Source organism: Pseudophryne corroboree, chromosome 5, assembly GCF_028390025.1.
Source record: "Pseudophryne corroboree isolate aPseCor3 chromosome 5, aPseCor3.hap2, whole genome shotgun sequence".
Lineage (NCBI taxonomy): Eukaryota > Metazoa > Chordata > Amphibia > Anura > Myobatrachidae > Pseudophryne > Pseudophryne corroboree.
The window spans coordinates 661,443,231-661,466,297 of NC_086448.1; the positions used below are offsets into that span (position 1 = coordinate 661,443,231).

A 23,067-nucleotide genomic window follows, 5' to 3' on the forward strand; every position below is an offset into this window, starting at 1 on the left:
TGTGTGCGCTATATAAATAACTGGTAATAATAATAATAATAATAATAATAATTACAGGCTGCACTGTCAAGCTCGACAACAGGTAGAGCATCAAGGTAATATGTAAAACAGCATAGTGTAAAAACACTTTCCTGAAACAACATAAAGTTACAGTACAGTGGTTGCTCTACAAATGTAGGTAGAACTAGTAATATACTAAAACAATGCAGCTAAAAGTTGTAGAAAATCTCTAACAATCCACTGCAGTACACCAGTGAGCTCATATTTATAAAAGTTGGCACCTATAATCACTGGAGTACTAAGAGGCTATCATCACAGCACTTAATTAGATTAGGTCATTAACATCAGTGTTATCATTAAAGCGTAAATTGCACCTATACTGTAACGATTTGCAGCCAGAATGACATTAATGACACAGAACACAAAAAGCCTGTACTGCAGTCCAACTAATAAAGATTAAGACCACTTATGAGTGTATCATCATAGATATATAAAGAAATGTAATAATTAATACGAATCTAATAATGAAATGTTAACACTAGAATGTATACAGTAGACCTGCTGCAGATGCAGGAACGATTGCACACTGCTGTCACTGCCCATGTCACGTTTTGTGGGCTGCTTCTGGAGGCGTGTGCCTGCCTGTAGATGGAGAGGGGAGGCAGGGAGAGATGTGCAGCTGAGTTGGTGCTGATGCTGCGTGCTGCTGCTGCTGCTGCTAAATACAGTACAATGAGATGGCTATAGGAGTGCTGCAGCTCGCATCTCCTGGCTGGGGCTCTGAATGGCCGAGGTCTATTCTCCAGTGAATTGAGCAGCAACTTCCAAGAAACAATTTATCACAGGGAGAAGGGCAGCCCTGACTGAGAATGGATTTTGCAGGCTGAATAAGTCTCCCAGCGATCAGGATGAGGCTGAACACATTTTGGGATGATTAGTTTACCCCGGCTATAGGAGTGTATGCTTTTACCTGTTTTCCAGGATTGCTACATTATCACGGCATGCAACTGGCTGGTAAGTGCGAGTGATTATAGTCATTTTCAGCTGTGTTGCTTCCTTTACATCAGGTGTTTGTCTTTGCACATGCATATAGATAATCATGCACATCAGATCATGTTTACACCACTAAATACAGCACACTTTTACCATCTGACTAGATTAGAAAACATAATATAGTATACTGTAGGATCCAGTCAGCATACAAATGCATTGCTTGTCCCCCACCATCCTTGCAATAGTTTAGTTTTCTTTAAACACGCAGCATTCATCTACAGCATCAGAACTGTTGTCTGTAAGCACATTTGTATCTAGTACATTGAGTATACTGTAAATCAAAACATATTTATTGCATGTCCTGAAATCAAAGATTCACTTTTGTCCACCTGTATGTTTCATGCTCCAATCTTTCCCTGAAGTAACACTATACATAAAGTTTTCTTTAGTGTTATATTCTAAACTCCTATTTCACAGGACACTTGCTGTATAATTAGTCACATACAGTAATACAGGTGTATACAATGTGTCATGTGTATGAACTACTACAATGATGTTATATACTGTAGTACTCTGTACATACATTCCTCATCCTTGAAAGAGACTCAGTTGAAAACATGAATCCATAGTAAGGAAAGCAGTAATGCAGATTTATAGTGCACCAGTGACATTATACTAAGAGCTTGATCAATTCCAATCATTTCTGTGTAGAGAGAGGTGTCTGGGTTCTTATGGGTTTTAGAAACTTAGGAAATGATTTCTCTTTGTGACACTGTAGTGCAGTGCACCACAATGCAGAGAATGAAGATGTATTTTATGGAATATTAATGCATACCAGAATTGGAATGATCTGCTATATACTGTACTGTGACATTGGGTTGCTTTGCAAAAGTAGTAAAGTGAAATATACATGATGTGGTTTTTTTTCTTTGCATGTTAAATAATTGTCATTACAGTTACTTCATTTTCCAGACACTTTTCTAGAGAAGCTAAAAGGTATTAGATCATGTGTTTCAGATTTTAAAATTCCTATTCAACCAGTGACAAGAGGCTCACAAACAGATCCTGGGAATATACTGCATGTGAATGGATTGTCTGTTAGCTAAGAATTTCCTTGGGGCATATACAGTACTGTACATAGACGCTAATGAAACTTCCCCCACTCTGTTACTCTGGGTTATCAGGCAAAATATCTATTACATATTGAAATCAGTTCTTGATACAGGCAAAATAAGAGCACATTACAGACTGCTGATTTAATAAATTATAATATGGCTGTGTTAAGCTCTATCGTGTAAAATATTTAGTATGGTTAAATATTTAAGTCTACCTGTTATCTATCTAATATAACCACATATTGTTCTCATGTTCCTTCACACATACTGTATCAATTTAAGCAAATTCTGTTTTAATGGAGATAAATACACAGAAAGGTCTTAATACAACCACCGTCTATTTACTTTTATTCTGTAATCTGTGGAGAGTACTGACATGCCAAATGGCCTATATCAAAGAGAAAAGAAATTCAATTCTTAATACTTATGCCTTTAAAATATAATACTTGGTTGTTTAGTGATATATGTTCTACTTGGGTATCCCTGTTTGGATTCTATTGATTATACATTAATTTGTCTTTTTCTCTAGAAATGGAATACACTGTTATATTGGATTCTATTAATGTGCCGCACAAATCTAAAAACCTAGAAAAACTAAATCCAGGCTGTGTCATCAATCATTCAAATGAATTCTATTGAATTTCTTAATGACATGCATATTTTTGTCGCCAGTGGTGCTAATCAAGTGCTTCATAGTTTGACTAAGTGTCGCGGCATGTACTGTATATAAGCATACATTTCTGCACATATTTATTAGCACATAGACTTGTCTTGGTGAAAGGAGAGTAGAGGTCATTTCTCCATGTGTCATAGGATTTCTTCTGTAGTTCAGCTGTTAATTTGTGTGCATGGGCACGCGGATCATGTCCTCGCCATCAATCTCACTTCTGTAGCTTTTGTTTTGTACGTACTCCACAAATTATGTTATTGTGAGACATTCTTGCCTGTGGAACTGTGGCCAACTTTGAATTTAATGACATCACGTTCCCTCAAGTAAAGAAATAGACTGACTCATAACCAGGAGGTGATTTTTCAAACGTAGCCTTCATTGGAAATGGGAAAAAATAATAACCGTGAGATTAAAGAGCTGCAAAACTGCAAAGCATAACCATTTGATTGCTGCTTAAAAATTCATAATAAGTCTGCAAAGATTAACAAAAAAAGCTGAATTAGCATCAACAATCAAAGATACAAAGTGTGTCAACAAAAAATACTCCAGAGTTCAAAAATGTAAAGGATTTTTGCTAGAAACAATGCTGTGTGGTTTTAGAAGAGATTATCTTATTTGCAGCATATTATCAAAGTGCCACAAACTATTTTTTCTCCTCCCTGACAGCCCACTTTACATATAACATCATAAATTAATTTTGGAACAAGTCTTGACTGTTCGGAATGCTGTTGATGCATAGTAGCAAAAAAAAGGATTCAAATGTTACAGCATTTTATCCAGTTGGAGCCCTGAAACTAGGTCTTTATTTAGACCAGTGATGCTCAAGTTGTGCATTTGGACCTCTGGAGGGTTCTTGTAAAATATTTAGTAGTCCCAGAATAATGGCACTCTAACTTTTGGAGTTGCTGAGAAAAAATGTTAGTCGCCGTAGATTTAAAGAATGAGCAATAGTTGGACAATGTCACTAAGGCGTGACAGTTTTAAATATTTTTGTGTCCCACAAACAAATTCTGAAGACATTTCAGTAGCCTTGCCTAACAGTTACTCCTCAGATTTTCAGTAATATTAATGCAGTGCTTCTCAATTTCAGTTCTCATGGATCCCAGGCGGTGCATGTTTTCCATATACTCTAGTTGGAGCACATGTGTGTTAATTATTGACCAATACAGTAGTTATCAAATTGGTTCCTCAGGACCTCAAACAGCTCACATTTTCCTGGCTACCTAGCAGGTGTACAGGTGTATTCATTACTTATACCACTTTCAGACAGAAAAATCTCAAAAACCCGGATTTTTCACAGGGTTACAGTCCCTTACCCCCTTTCACACAGCACAAAAAACCCGGAAAATTCCCGGGTCGACCCCTTTCAGACAGAACCCGTGTCAGCCCTGCAATAGACTTGTGTGTCATAAAAAATGGACTGTTTTTATGGCACACAGAGATGAGGTCATGAAAGTGGGTGGCGACTGATCACAGCATTGCATTAGCCATGGCCGACGAGTTACTGCTGAGTAGCCCGGATCTCCTCCTCCCCTCTAACAGAAAGCAGCTCCCTGATATCCTTCCAATACACCATGCTGTCTCCCTCCGTCTCCCCTGCAGCATAATGATGACCTCAGACACCAGCGCCAGTGCCACGTCCGCTCAGCTAATCAGAGAGACCCTGCTGCTCAGCCAATCGCGAGTGCCCCGCCAGCTCAGCCAATAAGCGCTGTCAACCGTGACCCATTTCTAAAATACCGGGTCGGACCCTTTCAGACAGCCGGCAACCCGTGTAAGAGCCAGGAAAAACCCAGGTAAATTCCTGGGTCGAACTCCCGGGAACTCAGTCCCGTGTTGACCCTTTCAGACAGGGAAATTACTGGGTTCTTTTCTCTGTCTGAAAGGGGTAATGCTGAAATTTTAAAGGATCCACAGCTGGAGCTAATGAATTCACTTGTGACTCTGTGAGGAGGCCTGAAAAACATTAATTCTTTGGTTTCCTGAGGGCCACATTTTTCAATCTAGGAACTATTATTATTTACTATTGTTTATTACCAGTTATTTATATCATTCACACCAGTGGCGGAACAAGCGAGCGGTGGGCCCAGGTGCGAGAAAATGCTTTGGGCCCCCCCCCCCAACATATCCCCACACACACACATCCCATCCAAGTCCACCCCCTCACCCCTGGAGAGGATCTGGTGAGGGGGACCTGCTCAGGGCCAGAGAAATGGATACCTAGCAACAGTGCCGTAACTAGACATTTTAGCACTGTGTGCAAGAAACGGCATCGGAGCCCCACCCCTGCATGTAAAACAGGGGCAGTGCGCGCCGTAGGCGTGCGCAAAAATACATAGTGGCGTGGCTTCGTGAGGAAGGGGTGTGGCCACAAAATACCATTTCATAAAACGGTACACAGTAGTCTCCATTATTCAAATTACGTCGCACAGTAGCACCACTACACCAGGTAGAGACCCTTTTACACCTTACAGCGGACAGATTCCTCTTTTTACACATTACAGCAGACAGCGTGCACTTTTTACACATAACGGCAGACAGCGTCCCTCTTTTTACACATAACGGCAGAGAGCGTGCCCTTTTACACATAACGGCAGACCGCGTGCCCTTGTTACACATAGCGGCAGACAGCGTACACTTTTTACACATAACGGCAGACAGCGTGCCCTTGTTACACATAACGGCAGACAGCGTACACTTTTTACACATAACGGCAGACCGCGTGCCCTTGTTACACATAGCGGAAGACAGCGTCCCCTTTTTACACATAACGGCAGACAGCATCCCCATTTTTACACATTGCGGCAGGCAGATTACCCCTTTGTACACATAGCGGCAGGCAGATTACCCCTTTGTACACATTGCGGCAGGCTGAGTCCCCTTTTTACACATTACGTCAGGCAGTCCCCCCTTTTTACACATTGCGGCAGCCAGATTACCCCTTTTTACACATTGCGGCAGGCTGATTCCCCCTTTTTACACATAGCGGCAGGCAGTCCCCCACTTTTACACATAGCGGCAGGCATTCCCCCCTTTTTACACATAGCGGCAGGCATTCCCCCCTTTTTACACATAGCGGCAGGCATTCCCCCCTTTTTACACATAGCGGCAGGCATTCCCCCCTTTTTACACATTGCGGCAGGCATTCCCCCCTTTTTATACATTGCGGCAGGCATTCCCCTTTTTATACATTGCGGCAGGCATTCCCCCCTTTTTATACATTGCGGCAGGCATTCCCCCCTTTTCATACATTGCGGCAGGCATTCCCCCCTTTGTATACATTGCGGCAGGCATTCCCCCCTTTTTATACATTGCGGCAGGCATTCCCCCCTTTTTACACATTGCGGCAGGCATTCCCCCCTTTTTACACATAGCGGCAGGCATTCCCCCCTTTTTACACATAGCGGCAGGCATTCCCCCCTTTTTACACATAGCGGCAGGCATTCCCCCCTTTTTATACATTGCGGCAGGCATTCCCCCCTTTGTATACATTGCGGCAGGCATTCCCCCCTTTTTATACATTGCGGCAGGCATTCCCCCCTTTTTACACATAGCGGCAGGCATTCCCCCCTTTTTACACATAGCGGCAGGCATTCCCCCCTTTTTACACATAGCGGCAGGCATTCCCCCCTTTTTACACATAGCGGCAGGCATTCCCCCCTTTTTACACATAGCGGCAGGCATTCCCCCCTTTTTATACATTGCGGCAGGCATTCCCCCCTTTGTATACATAGCGGCAGGCATTCCCCCCTTTTTATACATTGCGGCAGGCATTCCCCCCTTTTTACACATAGCGGCAGGCATTCCCCCCTTTTTACACATAGCGGCAGGCATTCCCCCCTTTTTATACATTGCGGCAGGCATTCCCCCCTTTTTATACATTGCGGCAGGCAGGCCCAAGAAAGAAAGAAAGTAAAAAAAAGAAAGAAAAAGAGAAAAAGAAAGAAAGAAGAATTATACTTACCCTCTCCGCCGGCTCAGGCTCCTCGGTGCAGCGTCTGACGATTCCCGGGCTGTAGAGAAGAAGGAGGAGGGAGGTGGTGGAGGGAGCCGCAGCAGCGCTTTGTTACTGGTGGAGGCGCTGCTGCTGCTGCTCCTCTGCTTCCCTATAGGCTGTTCTCGGAAGACAGCCTATAGGGAAGCAGAGGGGCAGCAGCGCCTCCACCAGTAACAAAGCGCTGCTGCGGCTCCCTCCTCCGGCTCCCTCCTCCTTCCCCCGTCCGTGCCGCTGGCTCGCTGCTCCTCTCCTCTCCTCTCAGGGCGGCTGTGCGCTGCGGGCAGCGGTTGCCTGCAGCGCACAGCGGCATGTAATGAGTCAGTTTGACTCATTACATGCTTGGGCCCCTGGACAGAGGCGGGCCCCAGTGCAGTGCACTGCCTGCACTGCCGGTAGTTCCGCCTCTGATTCACACATATTTCGCAGCACTTTACAGAGATTATTTCACCATTCACATCAGTCCCTGCCCCAGTAGAGCTTACAATCCATATTCCCTACCACATGTACATGTAGACACATTCACACTAGGGTTCATTTTTTTTATTTTTTATTTTGGAGCCAATGAACATACTAGTATATTTTTGGATAATCGGAGGAAACTGGAGTATCCGGAGGAAACCCACGCAAGTACGGGGAGAATATACAAACTGCGCACAGTTAGGGCCATGGTGGGAATCAAACCCAAGACTTCAGTGCTGTGAGGCAGTAATGCTAACCATTACACTGTCTGTAGTGCATTTTAAAAGATACACAGATAGCACTAAATAGTTTATTTGTGATTTTTGAGCGGACCCTGAGAACAGCATTTGAGAATATTGTCTAAATGGGTCAGTTAAATTAACTAAAGTAATCCATATGCAAATCCCAAACCATGGTCTTTAGATATCCAAATCTAGTATCTCAGTAGCATGGATAATGGCAACAAAGAACTGTAGTTTAGTAGTCAGACAAGAACTACAACACTGAGCAACAGCTAACGCTTTTTGTGGAGCAGGAATATACTGGTGGAAACGTGGTAAAGTACTGTGATCTAGGACAGGTGTCTTGATTAGCTGTGAGTTGTTTGCAGACAAGCTGCTGCATGAGAGAGAAGACTTCTGCAGTGTTGAGTGAGTGGTTGCTGTACAGATGGATGGTTACAGTAGTGACATTTGTAATTCTGCACTGTACCTTTGTTTTATGAAAACATTACAAATATTTATTTTCTAATAATATAGGAATCTTTGAATAAAGCCACTCAAGTGCTATTAACAATTGTATCTTAGTTTTCATGACAGAGTTGGCTGTAGTGTGTTAAGCCTTATGTCCTTCCTGACTATTTGGGTTGGGGTTAGGGCAAGATCATTAAATCCAGCATTTGGGGCCAGATGTAGATCAACGGCTGTGCGGGATGCACAGGGGCAGTCACTTACAAGGAAAAACCATGTCTTGTAAATGATTGCCCCTATTAAAAAGTCAGAGTTCGTACGGCATCACAATGGCTGCCGAACTTGGGCATCATTACATCCGGACCCTGTTCTTTGATTAGTTAAGTCTTCTCTGTATATCTTTTCAAGGGGTCAGTTCATTTAGGAGAAAGCAGGGCAAATTGATGGTGCAACAGCATGGAAATACCAGAAGTGGATCCTCAGCACAAGCCCATCTTGTCTAACTGTGCTGAATGCTAAATGGTAAATGGCCAGCATAGTCAGTCACCAGGTCCTGAAAAGAGTTTGATACTGTGACATACTGTAGCAAGAGGATAAAGAGCTCCTCCTCATGTGACTGCTCACAAGACCTAGGGGAAACAAGTCAGATGTTTTCCACATAGTAAGTCAATTTATAGTTGCACACAAGATGGGACTAACCCAGCACTGCTCCTTTGCCTTGTATTTGGTCCCCATCCATAGTAGATGCACAACTTGCAGCCCGCTTTGTTCCATTACTAAGGGGTTTATTTACTAAGCCTTGGATGGAGATAAAGTCGCTGAAGATAAAGTACCAGCCAGTCGGCTCCTAACTACTATGCCACAGGTGTGTGAAAAATGACAGGAGCCGATTGGCTGGTACTTTATCTCCTGCAACTTTATCTCCATCCAAGGCTTAGTAAATAGACCTCTAAAGTACTGCATATCTTAGCATACCAGGAATTCCCAATCCAGCCCAGCATTTTTATGGATTGAATCACATGCTGTCTCCATCATATACTGCCTGATTTATTGAATACATTCAATGCTAAATCATCCACTCCCATTTTTTGATATTTTCATCATTGTTAGTAATGATCCCATTACACCCACCGCCTAAGCCTGCTGTCTTTAGAGACCACTTTGTCTCCCTCACGTCTGTGCTTCTTCTCTTCAGATCATGTCAAAATCTTGTGAATATATCTGTATTACAAAATCTGAATACATATTTTCCCTACATAACATTCAATTCAAGTGCTACTGTACTTTGCTCCCTAAGTATCCAGTTTTGTTTATTGTATATTCCTCTTAAAAGTCATTCTCTGAGCTCCAGCAATGTTCTTCTCTACCCTTCTTCTCTCTTATGCATCCCTACTAGAGCAGATGCTTGAAAATGAGATTTAAACAAAAAATACACACAAAAAAATATACCAGTACCGACCACTATAATATAAGCAAATACAAGGACCCCTTGGACTGCATTTTGCTTGCAGCCAATCACAGTATAGTCCGATTGTGATTGGCTGCTGGTGAAGGAAAGCTCCAGGTAATTTGTAATGCTGTCTCTTTCATTTTTTTTTTTAACAGACAAGGTACTGTTTTATTGTAGGTGGCTAGTGTATCTGCATATGTGCTTCTTATCCTTTTACATTTATTTTTTTACTTTACACAGCACTTGCCTTATGAAACCTGGAGTAGCACAGGGTTCAGGGGTAATAGGAGGTCACTTTAATTTACTTTTTAAATCAGAAATAAAGGGGGAAATGTATTAAAACTTTGCAAAGAGTGGAGAAATGGAGAAGCTGCCAAGAGCATCCAATTAGCTTCTCCCTGTCCTTTTATAAAAATCAACATAATAAGTAGAAATAAGATGCTGACTTTTTTGCTATGAGAAACTTCTCTACTTTTCTACTCTACTTAATTTGGCGATTTGGGGTAGGAACTGAGTGGTGACAATGTGAGTGCACGGAGCCACAATGACTTGTGGGAGTGTCATGGAGTGCAGTGGGCGTGTATCTAATGCTCCACCTGCTTCTGAGACATGCATAGGGGGAAGTCTTTTTCTTATGGATCTTTCTCACCTAGCATGGTGCCAATACTAATAAGGAAAATTTCATGGCTGGCAAAAAAATCAGTTAGTGGCACAACTTTCCACATGAATAGGCACGGATCCTCCCATTAGCTGAATGGGATCTCTCATTAGCATAAGGTAATAAATCTGGCTTCCAGGGCTATCTGCAAACATAACCACCTTGCGTCCTGCTCAGAATCAGTCCCCTAATCTTTAAGCAGCGCAGTACTCCGAAATATCTCATGCCCATTTTCCCATCACACTCTAGTACACTACTGTATGTAGTTTTCTGGAGGATTGTCCAAGGTTACAGTTAGCACAAAGGAACTTGAATTAACGTTTCCAGTGAATCCTCTGGTTCCTTGTTACAGCCAGCAACTGTGAATATTTTGTATTCTGTGTTGCACACTATTCCACCACAAGCATTTCTGAACTGTTCCTCCATTAGGATGCACCATTAGGATTACTGTATATTGCAGTGCATAGTAATCTCCCATTTGCCTTTGTTAAAGAAAATCACTGGCTACTCCCTTATGTGTGATTTGCAGAAACAAAATGGATGGAATTCAATTGTTTCAAAAGTCAGTTGGGTGTCTGTTTTTCCTATCTAATAGACAGGAAAAATCACACCCAACCGACTTTTCAAACATTTGAATTCCCCCCAACGTGTCCATGGTAATATTACTACAGGATTTGTTTGACCCATGTTATAAAAAATGACTGGCGCATGCATCATACTATTCAATCTTGTCGTGTATTGTTAATGTGTGTATAAAAAGTACCAAAATATGAAGGAAATAAAACACTGTGTGTTGCTATTGACTTGCAGACATTTAACATGTTTGCTAGATGTTTACTCTGTTGGATTAACTCTGTATACTATTCTCTGTATATAAAGACTACAAACAAGAATTTACATAAAGAATGATGAGGTCAGGTGAAACCTATTTGTCACTTGCTAAATCAATCTACAGTACTTGTTCTTGTAAGTAATAAACACAGTTCATTGTTAGCTTGTACATTGTTGTGTCCGGGCTGTCTCAGGCCACCAGTGTGTGTAGTCACCTATGACCCATATGTTCTCTCAAAAGCAGCCTACATGACAACATACGCACTGCCCTTTGACCCAAAAAGCAGTACATATGTTGTCATGTAAGCTGCTTGTGACAGAACATATGTCTGTGCTGAGAAAATAAGAAAAAATATTGTTTCTGACCTTGGTGAGCTGATTTCTGCTCCAATACTAAATTGTTTTCTATTATCTGTTGTAGCGTTTTCTGCTGTCGCTAGGGATCTGTTATTCTGTTTATCATTCTCCATTAGTGGTCTGTGACAATGTTTGAGAATAGATATATTCAACTTTTTTTTTCTTTATTCCATTATGTTAACAGTTGTCATGTGAGATTTGTTGGCGGTTTTATAAAAATAGAATTTTGTTGTCCACTTTAGGTTAATGTCACCATGTTTTATATATATAAACTGCAAGTAGTTTCACATAATGCAAAATAAGTCCAATATTTATGACTCCTACACAGTGCCAGATTAAACCCTGTGGGGGACCCTAGGCAGTAGAAATTCCTGGGCCCCCCACGCAAGTTATCTCCTAATACATTTTTAATTTTACCAACCGACATTCTGGAAACTAATGTGAATCTGATGTCTTTGGTTTATGTACAGTGCCTTCCTAAAGTATTCACCTCCCTTTGCTTTTTTATTATTGTGAAGCAAACAACAAATAGGACAAAATAACAGAAAACTTAAGCGTGCATTCACCCCCCTAAAGTCAGTAATTTGTAGAGCAACCTTTTGCGGAAATTACAGCTGCAAGTCACTTTGGATAAGTCTCTATGAGCTTGCCACATCTTGACACTGGGATTTTTGCCCATTCCTCAAGGCAAAACTGCTCCAGCTCCTTCATGTTGGATGGTTTCCGCTTGTGAACAGCAGTCTTCAAGTCTGACCACAGATTCTCAATTGGATTGAGATCTGGGCTTTGACTAGGCCATTCCAACACATTTAAATGTTTCCCCTTAAACCACTCGAGTGTTGCTTTAGCAGTATGCTTTGGGTCATTGTCCTGCTGGAAGGTGAACCTCAGTCCCAGTCTCAAATCACAGGCAGACTGAAACAGGTTTCGCTCAAGAATATCCTTTTATTTAGCACCATCCATCTTTCCCTCAACTCGAAACAGTTTACCAGTCCCTGCTGCTGAAAAACATCCCACAGCATGATGCTGCCACCACCATGTTTCACTGTGGGGATGGTGTTCTTGGGGTGATAGGATGTGTTGAATTTGCACAAATTTTACTCTCATCTGACCAGAGCACCTTCCTCCATACATTTGGGAGTCATCCACATGTTTTTTTGCAAACTCAAAACGTGCTTTCTTATTTTTAACACTAAGTAATGGCTTTTTTCTGGCTACTCTTCCATAAAGCCCAGCTCTATGGAGTGTACGGCTTATTGTGGTCACACGCGCAGATACCCCAGTCTCTGCTGTGGAACTCTGAAGCTCCTTCAGGGTTACCTTTGGTCTCTGTGCTGCCTCCCTTATTAATGCCCTCCTTGCCCAGTCTGTGAGTTTTGGTGGCCAGCCCTCTCTTAGCAGGTTTGTTATGGTACCATGTTCTTTCCATTTGAAGATGATGAATTTGATGGTGCTCCGGGGGAGCAAAGATTTGGATATTTTTTATAACCCAACCCTGACTTGCACTTCTCAACAACTATATCGCTGACTTGTTTGGAGAGCTCCTTGGTCTTCATTGTGTGATGCCTCTTGCTTAGTGGTGTTGCAGCCTTTGGGGCCTTTCAGAAAAGTTGTGTTTATACTGACAGATCATGTGACACTTATATTGCACAAAGGTGGACTTCTTTTCACTAATTAGGTGACTTCTGAAGGTAATTGGTTGCACCAGAACTGAACAGACTGGCTGTTAGGAATCGGCGTTCAGCAGCATCTCACTTACCAGCGCGCTGGTGTGCAGGCCTCCAGAGGTCACGGCCCCAGTAACGGCTGCATGAATGCACTGTCCGCGAGTGTCATGTCCATTGTCTCTAAATACCCCTGAACCTCATCCAGTGTGTACCCTGCTGTGTGCTGGCGTCTGTACAGCATGGGTGCTGCCATGACACCTGCGCTCAGCTGACCTGGACATCCAATCCTGCAATGTGTTTACACACAGAGCCCAGCAACCAATCACTGCAGAGCAAGGGGTATATGTCCAGGTCCGTGGCTCAGTCTCATCGCCTCGGACAACGAGTCACTTTCAGTGAACAGTTCTCCTGGTTCCTGTGTTCCTGTTTCCAGTGGCTTCCTTGTTTCTACTCCGTTGCTTGATCTTCAGTCCTCAGTCTTTCAGCTTGCTACGAACTACAGCCACATTCAGCCACCAAACAACTTGCAGTAAGAGACTTTCTCCACATGTTTCTCCATTACTAAGCCTGTGCATATAATTACCAGCATTCAGCATTGTGCATTGCATTCAGCACTTAATTTAACAACTTGCTGTGTTAGAATCGTCTCCTGCTTGGGCCTTGCTTGGCTTTATGAACGTGTGCTTCCACATAGACTGTGTGCTTTTATTGCTCTTCATCATACACCAGAGTTTCGTTTGCTTCATCTGATTTCATTGTTTATCATTACCGTTTACATCAGCCTTCAAGTCAACCATCATTTCTCATTTGTTATCAGTGACTTTTGAATACTCATTTCATTGGAATAAGTTACTGCCATTTATTCTTGTCATCAGTTGTACCAATTTACCATTCATATATCATTCCTGCTGTTGCTGACTTCCAAGTCAATCATCATTTGTTTTCAACCATTAGTTTACCATTTTGTTCAGTTGCTGTATTATCCCTGTGTGCTAATAAATATCAGGCGCACATGCGCAGGACTTTTCTTCAGCCTCCTCGTTTCCTCTACCACACCTACACTGACCCACTAATGCCCCCTCCAGGGACAGACAAAGCTACAGACCTGACAGTGGCTGTACAACGTTCATCACAGAGTGACTGTGCAACGTCCATTACAGAGTGGCTGTGCAGCGTCCATCACAGAGTGGCTGTGCAACGTCCATCACAGAGAGGCTGTGCAGTGTCCATCACAGAGTGGCTGTGCAACATGCATCACAGAGTGGCTGTGCAGTGTCCATCACAGAGTGGCTGTGCAGTGTCCATTACAGAGTGGCTGTGCAGTGTCCATTACAGAGTGGCTGTGCGACGTCCATTACAGAGTGACTGTGCAGTGTCCATTACAGAGTGGCTGTGCAGTGTCCATTACAGAGTGGCTGTGCAGTGTCCATCACAGAGTGGCTGTGCAGTGTCCATCACAGAGTGGCTGTGCAGTGTCCATTACAGAGTGGCTGTGCAACGTCCATTACAGAGTGGCTGTGCAGTGTCAATCTCAGAATGGCTGTGTGTTGTCCATCTCAGAGTGGTTGTGTGGTGTCAATACAAATAAATATATATATATATATATATATATATATATACAGTATATATGTCAATCAAAGCAAATAGAGAGGGCGCCTCATAGCTTAAAACCAAATATTTAATTTCGTTAAAAGCAATATATGGTACAACACGATATAGGAGTGGGCTGGTTACCACATGGCAGATTGATAAAACCTCATGGCAAAGTGTCTGGAACTCCGATGCAGGACGCCCAGGACTCACACCACCCGCTGCCAATCACCACTGGGGAACGCCGTGGGCCAGATCACTGGAGCCGCTGATACGGGATCTCACACAAGCTGGGAGGAAGGACGTCACCCCTCCCGGCTTGTTACATTGTGGTATGAGGCACTCCTATATTGTGTTGTACCATATATTGCTTTTAATGAAATTAAATCTTTGGTTTTACGCTATGAGGCGCCATCTCTATTTGCTTTGATTGACAGATACTACACCTGGGGGATTACGGGTCTATTGTGAGAGGAGCAGCGGTCCAACATCTTAAAGGACACTAGCGGTTTGAATTTGGACTGGAGTGCTCTGCACTAAGTCAATTTGTGGCATATAATAATAGTATTATTGTTAGGCTGGGGACAGCACAGTGCTTGAATTCAGATATGTATGTATATATATAAAAATAAATATGTATGTAAATGTTGTATATAAATGTTGTCATATCTAATTATTTTCTTTCACTAATGTCCATTTAATTATTGTGCAGACATAAGTTTAACTGTTAAAATGTATGGGTAGTAGATCTACTTTTCATAATATTCCAATTAATTGCAAGTGCAAAGATGATGATATGACCCTTACTGAACAGTTATTTGAAATCCCTTTGTCATAATCATTTTTTCTGATATTGCAGATATATGGTTGTTGTCATACTGCCAACATATTTAAACTTCTAATAATTCCTTCAAGTTTAGTATTAATTGCACAATTTGCTGAAAAGCCTGCCAGCCATGTCAGTTTAATATAAAACTTTGCGTGCTATTATTCAAACATTTCACTTAAACTACATACAGTATATTCTACATTTACAGCTTCTTTTTTGAATTGAAAAAAAAATGTTTTCAGCTTTTACACCAAAGGCAGAAAGAAAATTAGTTGTCATGAGTGCGCTGGGCAGTTCTACCACTGAGTACTAGGTGGGATGGGGTGGAGGTTTAGGACATTCTTTACCTGCCTCCCAGCCTGCAGTCAGACAGTGAATGGCTGTTAGCATGCTGATTGGTGGATGTCTGGAGCTATCCACCAATCAAGTTACTGACAGCCATTCACTGCATAGAAGCATGTGAAGAGATGGTGCAGAATTGCAGGAGGAACATGTTATGTTTTTTTTTTTTATTATTGAGGTTTGTGAATAGGTGTGCCCCAGGGCATACAATATTGTTCAGAAACCCCTGCTTCTTTCAGCAGCCTTGTGTCTTATTGTAAAAAGAGGCCATTATTTTTTAAAGCATACTGTACTTGCCTACTCTCCTGGAACATCTGGCAGACTATCCATAGAGAGATAAGATGATTTTTTTCCTAGCTCAGGTTCTAAAAAAATCTTGGCAAGTACGATAGACACAAGAAACTATCAATGTAATACAGTGTAAAATGTATTTACCAATGTTCACAAAGCTATGCATAACACTCATTTTAAGATTAGTTATCAAACTCACCCGTGGATTTTACAAATGTTCTTTCTTCAAATAAAGACTTGGGGGGTTATTCAGGTTTGTTAGCAAACCAAAAAAGCACACTAATGGGCAAAACCACGTGGCACTGCAGATGGGGCAGATGTAACACGTGCAGAGAGAGTTAGATTTAGGTGGGTTTTATTGTTTCTCTGCATAGTAAATACCGACTGCTTTATTTTTACACTATAATTTAGATTTCAATTTGAACACACTGCACCCAAATCTAACTCTCTCTCTCTCTCTCTGCACATGTTACATCTGCCCAACCTGCAGTGCAACATGGTTTTGCCCATTAGTGTGCATTTTTGGTTTGCCAACAAACCTGAATAGGACCCTTACTAAGGGACTCTGGGGCTTGTAGAGGTGACTTTGGCCCTAAGGAGTTGTTGATACAAATGGCTTACTTACAATTAAAAAGCCAGGCAGGTAAATGCAGAAGCAATCAGGAATGGCAGTAAAGTTGTTATTTTCAAACTAGATTCATAAATAAGCTGCTAGTCTTGTATAATAATTTTCTGCCATGCGATTACAACTGAATGTGACTAGTACAGTTAGGTAATCTGGTGTAGTTGTATAATAAAATTATTATTATTTCGTGGGGGAAGCATTAGGTTAATAGCCTTTCATTTGGTTTCTGTTTGTGATGGCCAAAATAGATGCATTTAGTTCCATAGAACATGTGTTATCTGCAGTGGCAGATTTCACATATTGGCGCAACATCTGCAGTCTGCCCCCTCCCCATGAAAATATGCCACCCCCAGTGACTGCCTAATGGGCCCTACACTTTGGCCTTTCTGCCGCCGAGCTGCCCGACGGCGGATATGGCCGACGGGCGACCCGGCGGTGGGGGGCAGTGACGAGGGGAGTGAAGTTACTTCACTCCCCCTGTCACACGGCTCCATAGAACTGCAGGCAAATATGGACGAGATCGTCCATATTGGCCTGCATGCACAACCGACGGGGCACCAGCGATTAATGAGCACAGGGCCGCGCATCGTTCATCGCTGGTGCCTCCACACTCAAAGATATGAACGTTATCTCGTTCATTAATGAACGAGATCGTTCATATCGTGCAGAGAAGTCGGCCAGTGTGTAGGACCTATTACAGTGGTTTCCAATTGAAATTGTATCTGCTAATCACACACTGGACATGCTGTACTAGGCAGAGGTGTTTTCTCCACCTGGGACTGCCTGTTTAAACTCCGATAGCAGAAAGCACTACCAATGGGAAGCTATTCCTCTGCTGTTATTATTGCCCTATCTGGCTTCTAGGGCCTGCAACTAATGCAGTCTCCAGAAGCTGGCTTGCTGATCTGTGCATATCGCAATACCACTTGTCCACATTTGCAGACCAGTAGACCCCCCAGAAAATACAGGAAAGTGTTGTTGATGCGTGTCAACCACAAATGGATATGGGGTGTGAAACAGATACCTTCAATATGACTCTCACAATGTAACTGGTGTAATAGTCTTATTTGTCCAGATGGCAGAAAAGTTCCACTTAAAAAGAACCATTTTTCTTAATTAATCCAACACTGATCACCCTAACCACAGGGCTAATACCATTTTGAGTGCTGCTCCCTTCCCTATACAGTATAAGGCTAGCTGCAGCACCACGCTGTACTCTAAAGCTGAATATCCTCGAAAGCAGGCCAGGCCAAACTGTGACTCTCTAGCTGTTGTGAAACTACAAATCCCAGCATGACCTGCCACAGTTTCAGCATTCATTAATAACAAAACCGTGGCAGAGCACGCTGGGACTTGTAGTTTCACAACAGCTGAAGAACCACAGGTTGACCATGCCTGCTCTAAAGGCATGTTGTAAGTCATTCACTTTGCCGCCTGGATCATTAGAACAAATAGGATGTATATTCAGTCAAATTTCTTTCATCGTGCTATCATTAGCAAAGGCAGAAACATACTGTACATACATTTAATACCAGTATGCATGGAGCCCCATGGGTTACTTATGTGATATTTTTTTATAATGCAAAATGGGCATCTCTAATACCTACTGTAATATGCAAAAAAAGTCCCTTGTAGAGTATAAAATGAAACTGAATCTCCCCAAAGCTGCTGAAAATTTTGTAAAATAGAAATGGTTGTGTGCCTTTCCATACAGCAACGAATGTTCCTAAAACGCACCCTCTCAATACTTTTTTGCATTGCTCTGCAAAACTATTCTAAGTTTATTACTGATCCTACCCTTGTCCTTGCAAGGAATGTGTTCCCAACTCTTCCTATCAGTTGGTAAACACCTGTTCCTCTGCAAATGCCAACATCTCGCTCCTCAAAACTATACATTTTTCAAGGACATTTAGTCATTGCACTAAGGGGGTCATTCCGAGTTGGTCGTAGCTGTGCTACATTTAGTACAGCTACGATCATCTTCCCTGATATGCGGGGGGACGCCCAGCACAGGGCTAGTCAACCCAGCATGTCAGTCCACCCCCCACCCCACCCAGACAAATACAAACGCATCACACAGTGGCGATGCCTTTGTACCTGAGGAATAACTCCCGGCCAGCGCAGCTCCTGCGGCTGGCCGGGAGTTATTTGTCGCTGCTGCTGGCCACAGCGGCTGCGTGACACGTCATGCAGCCGCCGTGGCCTGCCCCCCCAACGGTCCAGCCATGCCTGTGTTGCCGGACCACTCCCCCTAAACGGCGGCTTAACGCCGCCGTTCAGCCCCCTCCCGCCCAGCGACCGCCTCTGTTCCAGAGGCGATCGCTAGGTAATGAAAGCTGCCATGCGCTGGCGCATGCACAGTTCTGACCCGATCGCTACGCTGCGACAAACTGCAGCGAGCGATCGGGTCGGAATGACCCCCTAAGTGCGCTGAAAATATTTTTGGTGATGCTGAGTTAATGCTATTGACAACTTTATGGGGTCTATTTATCAAAGTAACGCCCCTGGAAATAATACATTCTACATGGTTAGAGCAATTTTAACATATCTATATATTAAGTAACAGATTCAGAACAGCTGTCCCTACACAGGAACAATTGGGGTCATTCCGAGTTGATCGCTAGCTGCCATTGTTCGCAGCACAGCGATCGGGCTAAAAATCAGCATTTCTGAGCATGCGTATGCACCACAGTGCGCACGCGCGATGTACGAGTACAAAGGCATTTGTTGCATTGCACAAGTTCTAGCGAAGTTTTCAAGCGCACTGATGGGTGCAAGAAGATTGACAGGAAGGGGGCGTTTCTGGGTGTCAACTGACCGTTTTCAGGAAGTGTTTGCAAAAATCCAGGTATGTCTGAAAAAACGCAGGCGTGGCTCGGCGTTCGCTGGGTGGGTGTATGACGTTAAATCCGGACACAAATAGGTTGAAGTGATCGCAAGCGCTGAGTAGGTTCAGAGCTACTCTGAAACTGCACAAACTGTTTTTGCAGAGCTCGGCTGCACATGCGTTCGCACTTCTGCTAAGCTAAAATACACTCCTCAATGGGCGGCGGCATAGCGTTTGCATGGCTGCTAAAACTAGCTAGCAAGCGATCAACTCGGAATGACTCCCAATGATAACTTGCCCTGAAACATGTTCAGAAATAGCCGTGGAAAAGGGCATTAATCATTTTGGGGCATTTTACCACTGATATTTAAATAGGCCCCTTAGAGCTTGATGTTCCATTGAAAAAAAAATATTACACATTCAATACACTATACACATCTGATGAAGATCATGACTGTGTGATTAGATGGCTTCATCCATGTACACAGATCATATACAGCATAACTGGCAGTATTTATAATCTGGAAAATCAAAGTTACCTTGACTGAAAGCATTGCAAACTAGCAGGACTGGCATCAGAATTTGTGTGGCCCTGGGACTGACAAAATAGGTAGGGTACACTTACCACACACACACTGCTCCATAGCCATGCACACACACACACCCACAGTGCCCCATAGCTACACACACTGCCCCTTAGACACACACACATGCGCACCACACATACACACACACCACAAACACACATGCACCACACACACACTGCCCCATAGCCACACCCAGGGCCGGATTAGGGCTTGTTGGGGCCCAGGGGCAATTAAGTTGTATGGTCCCTCCTAAGAAAATTGATGGCAAACCCAAACCCCCCTCCCTTACATTTGACAGACTCACACACAGACAGACAGACACACACACACACACACACACACACACACATACACACACCAAAGCCTGCCAGTGATCCCGATGAACTGTGAGCAGAATTCACAAGGCAGTTCATGCAGGCATAAGGCACAATTCATGCAGTGCAACAGCCTGTGCAAAGCAGAATGGTGCACCGAACAGTTGATCGAAGAGGAAGGCTTCTGTCCCAAAGGGTAAGTTAATGACAGCAGCAAGTAGAAGCAATCAGGTGGGGTGAGTGGTTGGGTGGGTTGAAGAAGGAAGCCCTAGGAAGCAGCTCCTAATTTGCAGTGGTAGGGGCCCATGTTTAGGGGTGTGGCCAGCCACCACAGAGGTTTGGCTAACCATTAGAGAGTGTATGGTCTGGGCCTCTTGATAAATATATTTAGTACATAGCATGCATGATAATAACAGCAATACACTAGAAAATATGTCATAGTCCTGTGCAGTATAAGGTAACATACAGATAGGTCCACCATTATCTTGACTAGTTTTCTGTGCCTAGACACAACAGGACTTATTAGCATAAACCCTTCATCTATTGTTCTCAGTGCAATTCAATACAGAGAACAATACAGCAGGGGATTAAGTCATTAAAGGAGGGGATTAAGTCCGACTGGCCAGTCTCAGTTAATACTATTAAAGGTCAAGATAAATGTGGATCAATCTGTACATATAATATATGAATCAGGTGCACAGGGGAAACCCCACAGTGGGCCAGTATCTTGGGGTCTAATGAGTCTCTCCTATTGGGCCTGATTCAGAGGTGGATGCAGTGACAATGCCAAAGTTTCAAGTGTGCGCATGTGTCTAAAAGCACTGTGCATGTGTCTTGATGGTTACCGTTTAAAGGCATAGAACAAATTTGGATGCAGCCAGATTTATTTTCAGTAGGCAAACCTGGGGGTTAACAGGGTAGGGGCTAAACAGACACAGGTGTGTCGCAGGTGTGAGACTGAATATTCATTATGTGCTCATGAAATACCCTTTATACGAGAGTGGAATAAGTGAGGTAACAAGACCTCTCACGTGTGTAATGTTCTCTATGTCAATTTCATTTCTCACCAGGCCAGAGCATGTAGACCATTGCTTCCCCTCATAGCCATTAGACTGTGCCTCATATCAGTAATACTGTCCCAAAATCAGTTTTAAGATGGCGGGGCTAGCTGAAACATGGTCAAACATTGAGGTATGTAGTGTGATCAGATTTCTACGTCTAATGAGCACATCAGCAGCTGAAATTCATCATCAACATAAGGCTGTGAGGGGAATCAGTGGTCTACCTGCTCTGGCCTGGTAGGAAATGTGAATAAGATAGAGACCATTACACATGTGAAAGGTCTTGTCAGGACCGGGTCTAACTAGACCTTGTAGCGCCCAGGGCTAAAGTTTCCTCTGGTGCCCCCCAGCAGGTAAAACAGGGTTAGTGCGCGCCAAAAGTGTGCACAAAAAATAAGGGCGTAGCTTTGCAGTGGAAGGGGCATGGCCACAGTTATGCCACCTATAGTTATTCCCCCAGTAGTTAATGCCCCAGTAGTTGTGCCCCCTGTAGCTGTGCCCCCAGTAGATTTGCCCCAGTAGATGTAGCGCTGCTTACAAACACACACAAAAAAAAATACAGCCACGCTCCTGCCTCCCAACCACTGCTGCCTTTCATCACTGGCCGGCCGCTCCTCTCTATGGGAGAGACGTCATGACGTCTCTTCCATAGTGCACCTAGACCTCTAGCGTCTGACAATGGTACTGGCTCCAGCGGGTGCCCACACAGCCCACAGTGCCTGCTGCAGCTGGAGTGCGGGATGCGGGGTGCGCGTCTATAGGGTGACTGCGGCCGTGCCCACAGTCCACGGCGCCCCGGGCACCTGCCCTGCTTGCCCGTGCCTAGATCCACTCCTGGGTTTTGTTACCTTACTTATTCTACCGCCCTCATATATATGCCTGGTCCATCAGCAGTACTGAATACTAGAATTTGTTTTTAATTTCATTTATTTTTTATTGTTCTTTACTGATGAATTATTTTAATCTGAGCTTTCTGTGTAATTTGGCATTCACTTTAGTTTAATTTTGTTAAATGCACAGTTCTGTAGACACTCAAAGGTCATATCACTTTCTTTTTCTTTTTTGTTACGCTTCAGCAGTTTAATGATTAGCTTACCCATGAATGTCTGTCCAATATAAAACTGAAACAACATTCTGGTTGACCAGGGGTGTTTTAACAAAGTAGGGGGCCCATGTGAAGAGTCCTGGAGGACCCCCTCCTCTTAGCGGCACAGTAGACTCTGCCACTATGACAGAGTCTACTGTGCAACTCTCCAGAAACATGGTGCCCACCATGTTGTGGAGTCTAAATCTCTACTGCACATGTGCTACGGCCCTTATGGTAGTGATTTTTGCACCACAGCTGCAGCTCCGATGCCGTACTCCGGAAAGGTAAGTAATAAAAACATGGGTGCAATGGGTTCACCTACAGTTAATTTCATATTCAAATTGTTGTTGTTCAAGTTACAGATGTGTCCTCACACATCTAGCCTTAATACGCCATGCACCGCAAGATGTCTGACATAAGTGAGTTGGCAGTTCCCATGCAACTCTGCTAAAGTGGGGCACCTTTTTTTTTCCTTACCAAAAATGCATCTTATTTGCATCACTATTCAAATAAGATGCACAAGCAGAAAAAAATAATAATGCATAACCCAGCTACATCAATTGGGTGGAGACATTGAGCACTGCCGGGGCTCTAGAACCTGAAGGAAAATGGGACCACAAGGCTATAG

The 23,067-nt window shown here is 43.3% G+C and overlaps 1 protein-coding gene across 1 annotated transcript in view; it reads left to right on the forward strand.

Moving 5' to 3' along the window:
* Positions 1–666: 666 nt before the first annotated feature.
* SNTG1 (syntrophin gamma 1) overlaps positions 667–23,067 on the forward strand; it is a 1,036,287-nt gene continuing 1,013,886 nt past the window's right edge. Inside the window, exon 1 of the mRNA XM_063923704.1 lies at positions 667–1,014. The gene's annotated coding sequence lies outside the window, so the exon portion shown is untranslated. The remainder of the gene's footprint in view (positions 1,015–23,067) is intronic.